Source organism: Pelophylax lessonae (genome assembly GCF_965119305.1).
Source record: "Pelophylax lessonae genome assembly, chromosome: 12".
Classification (NCBI taxonomy): domain Eukaryota; kingdom Metazoa; phylum Chordata; class Amphibia; order Anura; family Ranidae; genus Pelophylax; species Pelophylax lessonae.
Genome location: NC_138779.1, coordinates 25,529,790 through 25,544,167, shown reverse-complemented (window position 1 = coordinate 25,544,167; position 14,378 = coordinate 25,529,790). Strand labels below are relative to the sequence as shown.

The 14,378-nt window shown below is 45.7% G+C and overlaps 1 protein-coding gene across 4 annotated transcripts in view; it reads right to left on the bottom strand.

The window, feature by feature from the left end:
• Positions 1-14,378, bottom strand: part of CLSTN1 (calsyntenin 1) — a 191,454-nt gene that overhangs the window by 105,284 nt on the left and 71,792 nt on the right. The window lies entirely within an intron of this gene.

Sequence of the window (14,378 nt, the reverse complement as noted above, 5' to 3'; positions counted from 1 at the left end):
GCCGATCGGACGTTGGCCGAAAATTCACGGCCAACTATCGATGCGTGTGTACGAGGCTTTACTAATCACATATTCGAGTGATTTTCTGCAACCCGTGGTGGAAGGAAAGAAAATTGCATTGTCTATGGCAGTGTTTCTCAACCTTTTTTTTAGTCCAGGCACCCTTTATCAAATATGGACCATCTTGAGGAACCCTCTAAAACATTATGGACAGTCTCAAGGCAACCCATTCTAAAATGTAAAAACAATTCTAATAGTTTTGCGTAATGCAGCAACATCCACAAGTCCAAGTAGGACACCCAACATTGGAGGCGATTTATTCTTCCAAAGCAAATATACTTTTGCAAACTGGTACTGACTAGTTTTCCAATGTTTCTCCATCACTCTGCTAATGTGACCCCACCACTGACTGAGAGGGACAGGAGAGGGTTAAAACAAGGATGCTATGCAGACATTGCTGGCAGCTAGAAGTTTGTAATGGTGCACAATGAAAACCTGTGACTTATTGCACTTTTCCACTGCCAAGTACCGGCTCGGCTCCACTCGGCACTGCTTGGCCCAGCTCGGCTCGGTTTGCTTTTCCACTGCGTGGTACGAGTCGGCACCTTTCAGCACTGTATAGGCTCTACTCGGCTTGGTTTGCTTTTCCACTGTTGTAGTACTTAGTAGTAAGTGGGTGGGATTACAACGATTCTCTGACCAATCAGTGGCTAGTAGTGACAATCAATGCTGCATGCAAAGGATTGTGGGATATGGTACCGGTACGGCCTGCTTGGAACCCCAACCGAGGTAGTACTGTTCAAGCGAGCCGTACCGACGCCGTACCATGTAGTGGAAAAGCGCCGCTGTACCAAACCGTATCGAACCGTTCTAACACGTACCATGCAGTGGAAAAGCGCCAAACCGAGCCAAACTGATCCGTACCATGCAGTGGAAAAGCGCCATTAGTGTAACTAAAAAGCAGCCTTCATCCATACGCTGGCTTGTAAACAATTTTTGGGTAATTTTAAGGCATTTTGCCAAGGCACCCCCCTGAAGAAACCTCAAGGCACCCTGGTTGAAAAAGGCTGATCTCTGGCCTGCCTTATACTCACATCTTTTATATTTTCGCTTTTCTTCTCAGCTACTCCATATACCTGGAAATCTAAGTAACAATTCTGGTGCTTCTGGATATGGGTGACCATGTCAGAAACTCCCTTTTCTTTAATAAGACAGTACTGATTCTTGGTAATTGGCTGCTCAGGCATCTATCGCTGTCATGTGGGGGGCTGGAAGACAGTCCTTAAGCCAGCCGTAGATGGATTGAAACCAGTGTTTGAAGAAAAGAAAAAGTATGGCCATCCTTAGTCCTGAGTGAGTTCCAAGTTGCATCTTGGATATTACACACAGCTTCTTGCTTCCAGCAGTGAGGAAATGAGAGGAAGCCCTCGTTCACACTGAACACAGCTTTGAAATTGTGCGAGTTCATCTGAAATCATACTATTTCAAAGCCGCATTTCAGTCTGACTTTGAGGGCAACTTTAAAGACATCTGTGCAGCTTCATACATAAATGTCTACTGAAATCGCCCCCGAAGCTGCCAAAAGTAGTGCAGGAAGTACTTTTGGAAATCGGTGCAGAGCCGCAAAGTCAGCGTTGCACCAATTGGGACTCTCCTATTGCCGGCAATAGGCTGCAATTTGACATGCGATACGACCTGTTAAATCGCACTGATGTGAATGGGGCGAAGAAAAAAATAGGCAGCAAAGGGGATTTACTTTAAAAAGGAAAGTGTAACACTTACATTTTTATGAATATTTTCGAGATCGACCGATAATCGGCACAGCCGATATATCGAAGGCCGATATGCACTTTCCACGATATATCAGAATCGGCCTTTTGATTTACCGATATTGCTGATATTTCAGGAAAGTGCTTGAACCGGGGTGATGCCTGCAGCTAGCGGCATCACCCCGGTACCGGTGTCCATAGCTGGCGGTCAGCGGTCTTGTAATGACAACCGATGTGGCTGAGAAGCTGCTCGGCTGTCATTCCAAGGAGCGGGAGGGGACCCCCCTGCCACCTTCTGCGGCTCTCCCAGCTCTCCTGTCCCACCGGGAATCCTACCTTCACCGCCACCGCCTGACCAGGTCTCCATTTCTTTGAATTCGGCGCCGCCGAGTACCCGGAAGTGATGTCACTCATGACATCACTTCCAGGTTTTTGCATGGAGATACAATCAGAGCCGAATACGGCTTTGACCGGGTATTTGTCGGCCGTAGAGGCTGGTTGCCCGGGTCTCCCGGGGGGGACGGGAGATCCGGGCGAGCTGCAGAAGGCGGCGGGGGGGTTCTGGTAATGACAGCCGAGCAGCTTCTCAGCCGCATTTGTTGTCATTACAAGACAGCCGACTGTTGGCTATGGCCGCCGGTACCAGGGTGATGCCTCTAGCTGCAGGCATTACTCTGGTATATGCACTTTCCCGAAATATCGGCAATGTCGGTAACCTCTGGGGCCGATTCCGATATATCGGGAAAAGTGCATATCGGCCCTCGATAAATCAGCTTTGCCGATAATCGGTCAATCCCTACTTCAAGGTGTAGAATTTATAAAGCTGTCAGAAAGAAAGGGGTGAGAGCTGAAGTTACACACTGCAGAGCTCAGTGAGGAGAGCTCCGAGAGCTGATTGGAGGGTAGAGACACACTCCTCCCTCACCCCCTTCCACCCCCCCCCCCCCAGTACACACAATAGAGGGATATAATTTTAAAGTACAGATTACTTTTCTTTGAAAATATGGGAGAGAAGCTCACACATTTTCGTTCATGATTATTAGCTAAGCCTCATTCACATTGGAGCGCATGACAAGTCAAACATTTTTGTCATTGATCCCAAAAGTCTTGAGATTTCCTGAATGTAACAAAGCATGCCCGCAGTGTCATTACTGTGCAGGCGCGAGATTGTAAAGTGCATGCTGGGATGCCAGCTGCACAAAATCCAGGAAATTAAGCCAGGCTTGCTTCAGCTGCCCACATCCTCCATGGCCGCACCCGGAATCGATGGAGAAAAGAGAAATCCTTATATAGTAAGTCATTATAATGTGAACATGGCCAGCTCTATCCATTGCAGTTATGGTGAATTACAACAATCTCAATGATGTGATTAGGATCATTTTGGCTAGGATACAGTAACAGGGATAATATCAGCGCAAAAAGATATTTAAAATTCACATGAAGCAGCTGCACTCTCAGGTCAACAAACACCCGTGTAAAATCTATAACATAAAATAGAGCAGCGCTAGCAAACATAAACTAAACACAAGAATGAGACAAAATAAATATTTGGTGTTAGAGAAAAATGTCCATGCAAAAGCCCGTGGAAAGAACAAGTGTCAAGCACTCTCTCATGAAGGACAGACAGGTGCGCTTGTGCACTACCGACCACCACCATGCGAAATGGCCTCTCACCTCCAGAGCACTGATTGTAAGCATATATCAAACGGGCAATCACTGGACGAACATCCACAAATGTAAGGGAAGACAGCTCTACTCCACCGCACCTTAAGCAATATATGTCCCTGGATACGGCTCTGGACTGCTGCTCCACTCAGGACCCTGTACCCATACACCAGTGAGGAAGGATCTCTTCACTGGTGTATGGGTACAGGGTCCTGAGTGGAGCAGCAGTCCAGAGCCGTATCCAGGGACATATATTGCTTAAGGTGCGGTGGAGTAGAGCTGTCTTCCCTTACATTTGTGGATGTTCGTCCAGTGATTGCCCGTTTGATATATGCTTACAATCAGTGCTCTGGAGGTGAGAGGCCATTTCGCATGGTGGTGGTCGGTAGTGCACAAGCGCACCTGTCTGTCCTTCATGAGAGAGTGCTTGACACTTGTTCTTTCCACGGGCTTTTGCATGGACATTTTTCTCTAACACCAAATATTTATTTTGTCTCATTCTTGTGTTTAGTTTATGTTTGCTAGCGCTGCTCATTTTGGCTAGGAGACTGGAACTCCACTTTAAGGCCCTTTTCACACCTCAGCTCATAAAAACGATCATCTCTGAAGTCTCAAAACGCCCAACAAGCAAAATCCCATTTATTTCAATGGCCCCTGATCACATATGAGCGATTTGTCGCCTGAAGCAAAACGCCTGAAGCTCAAAAAAAGTACATGAGCTTCTTTTTTTGGCAGAATACAAGCGTTTTTGTTAGAGGTCAATGCCTTCCTCCAAACACCTGCAAAAAAGTGCCTGGAAAAAGCTTTAAAAAAAAAAATCCTAAAAACAATACACTCAGGTGTGAATGGAGCCATAAAGCAGAACATCACTCTCTCAATCAAAATTGATTATTTTTAATCCCTATGCTGCGATCATTAGTAAATAGATAAGTAAAAATTATATATTTTCCTGTTTTAAAGTTTTTGTTTTTTTTTCTTAATTTCTTAATTTTCTTCAGTTACTTCCTGGTTTCCAGGCCTAGGCAAATGATGTCATACTTCCCAGGAGTTTTTATAAATGGAGGAGGGGCTTTCTCAGTTAAAGCACACACTCCTGCCTGCATGCCTGAGCTAGGCAGATGGATTCCAGGAAGCAATTGCTACATGTATGATCTACCCTTTCTCAAGATGGCCACAGAAAAAAATGCTAGAGGGGTGTTTTTCAAACTGATTTCACAGCAAAACGAAGCATGGAGACATGGGTGGATGAGGGAGATGGTTTTAGTATTAGAAATGGATTAAATAGTGTTTTTGTTTTGTGGTCCTCACATGCAGTGTAGTTTTCACTTTAACTTGACAGCACAGGTACGCTTGTGATGCTGACCCAAATAAGACGCCATGGGCCATGTTACAGATGTACGCTCCACAACCCCTGCAGTTCCACCCTTGCCTGTATCGGCTAATTGCATTTTTCCCATTGATGGCCACAAAACTTATCAAAGCTGCAGGACTACTGCAAGGCACAAGCTAGCCCGATGTTCATTAAATCTCTGCTCAGATTCCGGGGTCTCTGAACATCGTTCATTAAAAAAAAAAAGACTGAAGCCCAGTCACACGCTGATAATGTTTAATGTGTTTTATATAAAGCTTGAAAGAAAAAAAAAAAAAGACACAGCAGATGGTACTGATAATAGAGCACGGCCTCCATTGTAGAAAAGGACTGTGCAATGACAAGACATGGCTCTCCATTAACAAGCATGGGTCTACATGGCCTTGTACGGAAGATGAATTCGGGTTTTATCTAGTCCCATGGGACAGCAAGTCACAGAGATACTGTATGTGGGAGACACAAACCGTGTTATCTACTGAACAGCATCAATTGGAGGGGCAGAGCCAGGCCTATGACCTCATTCTTCAGAATGGTAATCAGTGCGGGGGCGTGCTGCAATAATTAGCAGCCTTAATAAAAAGCAGACACTTGGAGGGAGGTTCAAACAGCTCCTCTGAGACAAGAGTGTTAATAAAAACAAATATATACATGGCAAAAAATGCCCACACACACACACCCCAGAACCGATCGACCTCCTCATTAACCGTTTAGCCTTCACTAGTATCTTGGTTTGTATAACAGAATAGGCTTGTACTGCGCAAGACACATACAATAGAAAACAGTCACAAATCAGACATGAATGTCCTCAAACTATGAATAGCGGGTTGCAAATTGTTGCAGAAAAACACCCAGCAAGTCCAATTTAGGAGCTAAAGCTGGCCATAGATGGGCAGAATCTCAAACGGAAATTCTAAAACACCCCATAGATTATGCAATTTTCTTTCCTTCCACCATGGGTAGAAGGAAATAAAATTGCTCGATTCCCTCGCCTTGGGGGAAGCTTTCCTTGCTATAGCCGCTGGCAGTAATCGCATCAAAAAAAAAAATCTGACAGGCTGTTTCCTGTTCGACTGATCAACTTCAGTACAACCAGCCTGCCGCCCATGGATGGATCAACTTCAGTACAACCAGCCTGCCCAGAGATGGATCAACTTCAGTACAACCAGCCTGCCCACAGATGGATCGACTTCAGTACAACCAGCCTGCCCACAGATGGATCGACTTCAGTACAACCAGCCTGCCCACAGATGGATCGACTTCAGTACAACCAGCCTGCCCACAGATGGATCGACTTCAGTACAACCAGCCTGCCCACAGATGGATCAACTTCAGTACAACCAGCTTGGCCACGGATGGATCAACTTCAGTACAACCAGCCTGCCCAGAGATGGATCGACTTCAGTACAACCAGCTTGCCGCCCATGGATTGATCGACTTCAGTACAACCAGCCTTCCCACAGATGGATCGACTGCACTACAACCAGCCTGGCCATTGATGGATCAACTGCACTACAACCAGCCAGGCCATTGATGGATCAACTTCAGTACAACCAGCCTGCCCACAGATGGATCCACTTCAGTACAACCAGCCTGGCCACAGATGGATCCACTTCAGTACAACCAGCCTGGCCACAGATGGATCCACTTCAGTACAACCAGCCTGGCCATAGATGGATCGACTTCAGTACAACCAGCCTGCCCACAGATGGATCCACTTCAGTACAACCAGCCTGGCCACAGATGGATCGACTTCAGTACAACCAGCCTGCCCACCGATGGATCGACTTCAGTACAACCAGCCTGGCCATAGATGGATCCACTTCAGTACAACCAGCCTGCCCACAGATGGATCGACTTCAGTACAACCAGCCTGGCCATAGATGGATCGTATCTCTGCTGGTCCCTGCTGAACGGCCCAAGAGTCAATCCATCTATGGCCAACTTTAGGGAAAGAATGTTCTAAGAAAGTTAGTTTTTGTAATCATTAGTGGCGTCAAATCAACAGTCACTTTTGACCGCAGTGATGAGAAAGATCAAAGGGACAGGATGGAAATTATTTCTTGAACAAATTAATTTCCAACAGTGTATGTGGTTTTTGTTTGGTAAAGTCTACTTATTCAAAAATAAAATTAAATGCAAAAGAAATCTTTCAAACATTCAAATGATCTGAGAATATTCGAGAATTTTCGTAAAAATTTTCCCAAGAATTTTTGTTCTAAATTCTATCCATCTATGGCCAGTTTAACAGGTAGATTAAAGAAGCCACTCTTGTGTAGCTCATCAAATACACACTTGAGTTTTATCTAAACAGGTTTGGGATGACAATTAGTTGGCTAACACACTGAACACTAAACAATTGCCAGGTTTTCCTTCCAGAAAATGCTATTTTTTTTTACTGATTTTCCCCTCTGCATTGCTGATCAACCTTTTTCATCCTGGGTACTCAATCCAGCATCAGCTGCACAGAATTTCTATAGATCAGTTCATGGTGGTGGCAAGGGTGATGTCACAGCCACTAAGGCTGCATTTACACCTGGGAGTTTGGAATCGCAAGCAATCGCCACAATTCTGCCCGCAATTTCAAAACGCTCTGGAAAATGACAAATCACACATTTTAGATGCCATTAATTTTAATGGCACCAAAAAACGCAGTGCAGTTCTGCTGCGATTGTCGCGCAACGGAAAAGCTAAAGAGCTGAGCAATCAGTGGTCATTTGATCATTCTCAGGCTTAGAGCTAGCAAGGGGGACAAATGTAGTCTCAAACCCCTGCTGCAGCATGGCGGTATGCATGTTTGCAGGGCTGTGGAGTCGAGGAGTCGGAGGAAATTTTGGGTACCTGGAGTCGGAGTCGGCAAACAATGCACCGACTCAGACTCCTACTAAATTTAGATTGGAATGAAAAAAAAAAAAAGCAAGTTTAAATGTCCCAATTCACAAAAAGTTATAATTAATGACTTAGTATCAGGAAACTTATAATTGAGGAGGCCAAATGTAAAAAGGAAGAACTACAGAAAGTTCTGAAAGGACGTTTTGTCTTCCTTAAAATGGAAGCATGCACACGTCAGAGTCAATTATTTTGCTATTAATGTTAGATTTGTGGATGAAAAAAGAACAACAACACGGACCCTCGGATTAAAGGACACTCAGGCACATCACTGTTATAGAAGATTTTGAAATTACAAAGGAACAGATTTTATGTGTTATGACAGATAACGCTTCTAACATGTTGAGCACAATTGAGAAGATGAACGCAGATGAAGAAGGTAACAAACAGATATTAGAGTAAAGCCTCGTACAAACGCAACGATTGTTGGCCGACCGATCGGCCGTCTTTTGTCCAGTGTTGTTGTGTTGGTTGAAATGTGCTCTAGACTGCACACAAATTTTCTCGGCCAACAACAACCAACTTCAGAAGTGATGTCATGTGCTGGTTAACTTTCCGTGTGTTTTTTCTTCTCTGAGCATTCCCAGTCTTGCTCATCTGATGTTTGTCTGTCGAAATCTGTACTGACTGACGAAAAATCGGCCGTTGTGGTGACGGCCAACAAAAATTTTATAGCTTGCACACCAGATTTTGTTCGGCCGAAAAAGTCGCAGTCGGTTGTCAGAATCATCATACTAACAAGCCGACAATCGGCCGATCGGACGTTGGCCGAAAATTCACGGCCAACAATCGGTGCGTGTGTACGAGGCTTTGGACAGCTCTGCAAGTATTGGAGAAAGTTTAGAAACTGATGAGAATGCCGACATTTTTTTAGACAACTTTGTTGAAGAAGCATTGAAGCTTGCTACTATTCATCATATGCGATGTGCTGTTCATACACTGCAACTTGCCATAAGAGATGGATTAAAAGATCGCCATGCAGCTACACTAAACGGCAAGTAACTGTTGCAGCCAGGGCCCCAAAAACCGATGCAATTTTGAAAAGACGTGCAGGAAAAGGAGCCATTTTGGATCAAACAACTCGCTGGGGAAGCACTTATTTAATGGTGAAGCGTTTGCTTGAACTTAAGACGTCATAGAAGAAATGGACAATGAAAATCTTGCATTAACTGAAAGCCAGTGGACACAAACAAAAGAGCTGGAGAACCTTCTTTCTCACCCCTTCACTGTCACCAAGAGGTTGCAATGTGACGATCTAACCCAGGGTAAATTCCTCTTGGAATAGAAGAGCCTGTTATATAGCCTGAACAAAAATGGAGAGTTAATAGCTGAGGGCATTGCATCTTCAATGATGAAAAGAGTCTTTTGCTGGAAAATGAAATCTTGTTAGCGGCTATTTATGTCGACCCAATGAGCCGACTTTTGTTGAACAGTGAACAGACTGCTACTGGTAAAAAGGCCCTCTATGATGTAGCCGTTCGCATGAAGGGATTACGACCTGAAATACCTCCACAGGATGAAGTTCTTTTAAGCAATAGTGGTAACTCAGGATCTTCTTCGAAGAATTAGACTTTGATTCCTTCTTGGACAAAATGGAAGTTGCTAAAGGAAAGCGACGTTGCATAAATGTCCAAATAAAAAAATTCCAACAGAAGTTTTATAAAGCACTAAAAGAAGTTGAAAAGTATGATCGCTCATCAAAACTTACTGTTGAAGAAGCCATCCTTGTTTATCCAGAGATCGTTAGTGATGTGGCCAGAATAGTTACTGCAATACCACCTACCCAAGTCAGTGTCGAAAGATTAATACATATTAATACAGAGGAGTCGGAGTCGGGGAGTCGGAAGTACAAAAAAACTGAGGAGTCGGAACATTTATCTACCGACTCCACAGCCCTGCATGTTTGTTGGTATTTTTATAGCCCATACATCTCCTATAAAATGACAGGTAATAACTGTAAACTTGTCAACTCAAGGCAGGTTATATGACTATGATGCCCAGAGTGCTTCGCTCTACACAGGACATGAATCAGGGCAGTAAGAGCTTTTCTTCCAAAAATCTGAGGTAAAGCATTTACCAGTGCAGAGTGTATTGGCGGTTCAGAATCAGAACAATAAAGCACAGAATAATATTAGGGAGATGGCAGAACAAGATCCCAGGCGGGATATGGGGAGCTTTGATTGTCTGATCACATGTTTCAGTCTGCAGTAAGACCAGCGATGATATACGCTCATTGATATTCCAGGCACAGTTCCCGGCAAGCTTGGAGTCCTCTGCTAGGTCTCTTCAAGGAGGTCGTCTTTTATTCCTTCTTTAACATGTTAAAACTGTCATCAATAAGCCCCAGGAAGGAGGGGAGCTGTTGGGATTCATTCTGAAAGCTCCAAGTTCTTTACATTAACTCCAGCATTGCCTGTGACCCATGAATAGAATACATCTGGCCTTTGTAGATTGTAATTGAAGACCTCCAGCCTACCCCCCTCACATTAAAGAGAGTTGATTAGGTCTATGAGCTACTTATAACATTTAAAAAAAAAAATGTATGTATGTATAGCTTCCTGTCACATGATCCACGCTAAAGGGAAGGATCAACCAGTCTGAACTTTGACTTTTCAGTTTTGCAGAGATGCTGTGATGGAATGTCCAAGTGCCTAGGCCTTCACACATCTAACCAGTACTGAAGCAAATGTTCCCAACTTAAAAGTTAACTTTTAAAAAAGAAAAAAAAAATCAATGCAAAAATATGTGCATTATTATTATTTTTGTACCCTGTAAAGCATTGCACCAGCAATCAGCAGATCACTGGTGCCACGCAGGTCTCCGGCAGATCTGTCCGTGTATCTGGGTGCCAGTACCTCCTGTACTGGTAAGCAGGGCACTCCACAGCGCCGTAGTAGTTAATTGACAACTAAAAGCCAACAGCCGCAAAGGCTGTTGGGAGCCCTGCATGGCTGTACTGATTTCAAAAAGTGACAGCTAGTATGGGAAACTTCTCCCCGTACTGCTGTCACAGGGAGGGGGGAATCAGGCAGCGGCTACAGCATTGGGCACGTTACTTGTTCCATCCTAAAAATAGGTGGAACATGCAACAGATTGCCAAAGGTGAACATCCTTTAAAGAAGAGCTCCAACCAAAAGTGGAGGTTCTGCTTTAAGTACTCCTCCCCCCCTCTCCTGCCACTTTTGGCATGTCATTTTTTTGGGGGGGGTGGGGGTTGGGGGAGAGCGCGAGTACCTAGTTTTGACAGGTACCCGCACCCACTTTGGAAGTTCTCCTCCCTCCCTGCAGTTATCAAGGAGACTTTTTTCAACCTTTTTTCAGTCAAGGCACCCTTCAAAAATTATGAACGATCCTAAGGCACCCCATTCTAAAATGTAAAAACTATTCTAATACATTACACAGCAGCATCCACACAAGTAGGACACCCAACATTAGAGGCGATTTATTCTTTCAAAGCAAACACACTTTTGCAAACTGACACTGACTAGTATTCCAATGTTTCTCTTCTCCCTAAATTTTTCTCCAGTACTCAGCTAAGGTGCCCTCAAGAAGGTTGTAATGGTGCACAATGAAAACCTGTGGCTTTGTGTAACTAAAAGGCAGGCTTTATCCACATGCCAGCTTGTAAACACTTTGGGGCAATTTTTAGGCATTTTGCCAAGGCACCCCTGAAAAAACCACAAGGCACCCCTGAAAAAACCTCAAGGCACCCTGGTTTAAAAAGGCTGATCTGGGACACGTCACAGGTCCCAGATTACTGACCATTCAGGACATGCTGCACGACTCGCTCATGTGCAGTGCGCACCTGGCTGTGAGATCTTGGGCTGTCACAGCCAGGTGCCCACAGTTGAAATGCCAGGGAGAGAAGAGGGAGACAAGTGATGGAGCACATGACTAGATTGTGGGACAGGTGAGTGTGTGTTTATTAAAAGTCAGCAGCTACACATTTTGTAGCTGTTGACTTTTAATAAACATAGAAACTAGGGGTAGACCAATTATCAAGGCCCGATATTCACATTTTCAGATAATCAGTATCAGTCAGAAACTTACAGATATTGGTCAGACCTCCTTCCTCCCCCTGTCCCGTGTGCTGCAGTCTCTGCCAATCTCAGTCAAGAGGGCAGCTGGTGATGATATCATCTCTCACTTCCCACCTCGCATCACCGCTGTTCTGCCCCCCTACAACAGGGCCGCGAAGACTGCTCACGAGAGCTGCAGGCAAGCAGATTGATAGTTACATCATCTCTCACCACCCAGCCGCATGTGGAAGTTTACCTGCTCGGACATCGCTAGGGAGAGGATTACAGAGTAAGTAGTGACAAGCTGGGTGGCAGATGACACGCTGCATCTGGGCGGCAGGTGACACGCTGCATCTGGGCGGCAGGTGGCGGTGGGCAGGTGACACGCTGCATCTGGGCGGCAGGTGACACGCTGCATCTGGGCGGCAGGTGACACGCTGCATCTGGGCGGCAGGTGACACGCTGCATCTGGGCGGCAGGTGACACGCTGCATCTGGGCGGCAGGTGACACGCTGCATCTGGGCGGCAGGTGACACGCTGCATCTGGGCGGCAGGTGACGGTGGGCAGGTGACACGCTGCATCTAGGTGGCAGGTGACACGCTGCATCTGGGCGGCAGGTGACGGTGGGCAGGTGACACGCTGCATCTGAGCGGCAGGTGACACACTGCATCTGGGTGGCAGGTGAGGGTGGCAGGTGACACGCTGCATGCGGGCGGCAGGTGACGGTGGCAGGTGACACGCTGCATCCGGGCGGCAGGTGACACGCTGCATCTGGGCGGCAGGTGACACGCTGCATCTGGGCGGCAGGTGACGGTGGCAGGCGACACACTGCATCCGGGTGGCAGGTGACAGTGTAAGGTGACACGCTGCATCTGGGCGGAAGGTGACACGCTGTATCCGGGCGGCAGGTCACACGCTGCATCTGGGTGGAATGGTGATGGTGATTTACAGACTCTAGGCACCTGTTATTGGCTGTCGGCCCTAAAATAACTATAATTGGTCGACCCCTAATAGAAATGATTAGAGCTTCTCTTGAAGGTAAATAATTCAGTCCTCGTAACGTATCCATCCTAATAGGACTGATAACATAGCTGTATGTTAAAGCAAATGATGTAGTTAAAACTTAATTTTAATATTAAATACCGCAGCATTGGTCCCCAGAGCGCTGAGGTTCTAACGGCAGGCTGTTACATCACTATTGGGAGAGGGTCCAAGGTCCAGGGTTTTCCCTCCTTAGCTCCATCACCACTTACAGAAAGTGTTCCTAAAATCATAACCTGGCTATCATTTGTTACCATCTTACATACAAATACAGCTTCTCTGCCTTTTTTAAATGAAACGCTGTTACCCGCTGTTTTGCAGAACTCAGCAGACTGCGTATAAATAGCGAGTTAATGGAAAGTCTGGAAAACCGTGAACTTGATAGCATCACTAATGGAAATAGCACTGGATCACAGGCTATGTTTATCGCTGGAAAAGCCACAAATCCCCACGGGTAATCTTGTAATTCTCCTACTCCCAAATTTATACTGAAGGCGGGTGCAGGCAGGACTGTGCAGATAACTGGAATAATAGAAATGGGTGTGGGCGCATCCAGAGCTCAAAATATGGTGACTGAATGGCAGAGATTAAATTGGGGAATTTTTTTTAAACAAGAAGGTCATCTGCAATGTAACCACATTAAAATATAAATTTTATTAAAAAAAAAAAAAAAAACGGAATTTTTGTAAAATCTTACCTGTAAAATTCCTTTCTCTGAGTCCTCCGACAGTCGCCGCCCACTTCATATTCATCACCAATGGGGTTATGTCCTTTATTCCGTAGGAGTAGCTAGGCAATAGAATATGTTAGTACAAAGACTTTTAACATATCCCACCCCCAGGGGGTGGTCCCCTCAGTACATAACCCTCCACTTCCTGTATCCAACTCAGTTTCAGTGGAATAGCAGTAGAGAGTACATCAAAACCCCAAAAGAGGGGCGGGGGCGGCGACTGTCGGAGGACTCAGAGAAAGGAATTTTACAGGTAAGATTTTACAAAAATTCCGTTTTCTCTTACGTCCTCCGACAGTCGCCGCCCACTTCATATTCATCACCAATGGGGATGTCCCAAAGCAGTGTAAATATGAGGGGTGGGAAGAACTCAGCCGCGCCCAAGGCAACGCCGTCTCCCCATCAGAGAAAGGAACCTTACCAAAGGAAGGAAACCAGTTGGGCATAAGAACAAAACACTCGCTCAACAGGAGCAAGAAAACCCAGGGAAAAAACAAAAATCCCAAAAAGCCAAAGAACCCGTAACAAGGGCTCTAGGAAACTGCCGCACTAAGAACCTTGCGGCCAAAGGAAGCATCAGCCGATGCCTGAACATCTACTCTGTAGAATATCGTGAAAGTGTGTACAGTCGACAAGTCGCCGCCTCACACACCTGGGCCACAGAGGCCCCATGACGACAGGCCCAAGACGTACTCAGAGATCTGGTAGAGTGCGCCTTCACAGGTACAGGGGGAACTTTCCCCCACAAAGCATAGGCCTGATCAATGGTCCGTCAGATCCATATGGCGATTGTAGAAGCCGACGCCGCCATGCCCTTTCCGAGGACCTCCCGGAAGGACAAACAAGGCATCCGACTTGCGAGAAGACTCAGTCGATTTGAGATAGACTCTAATCGCCC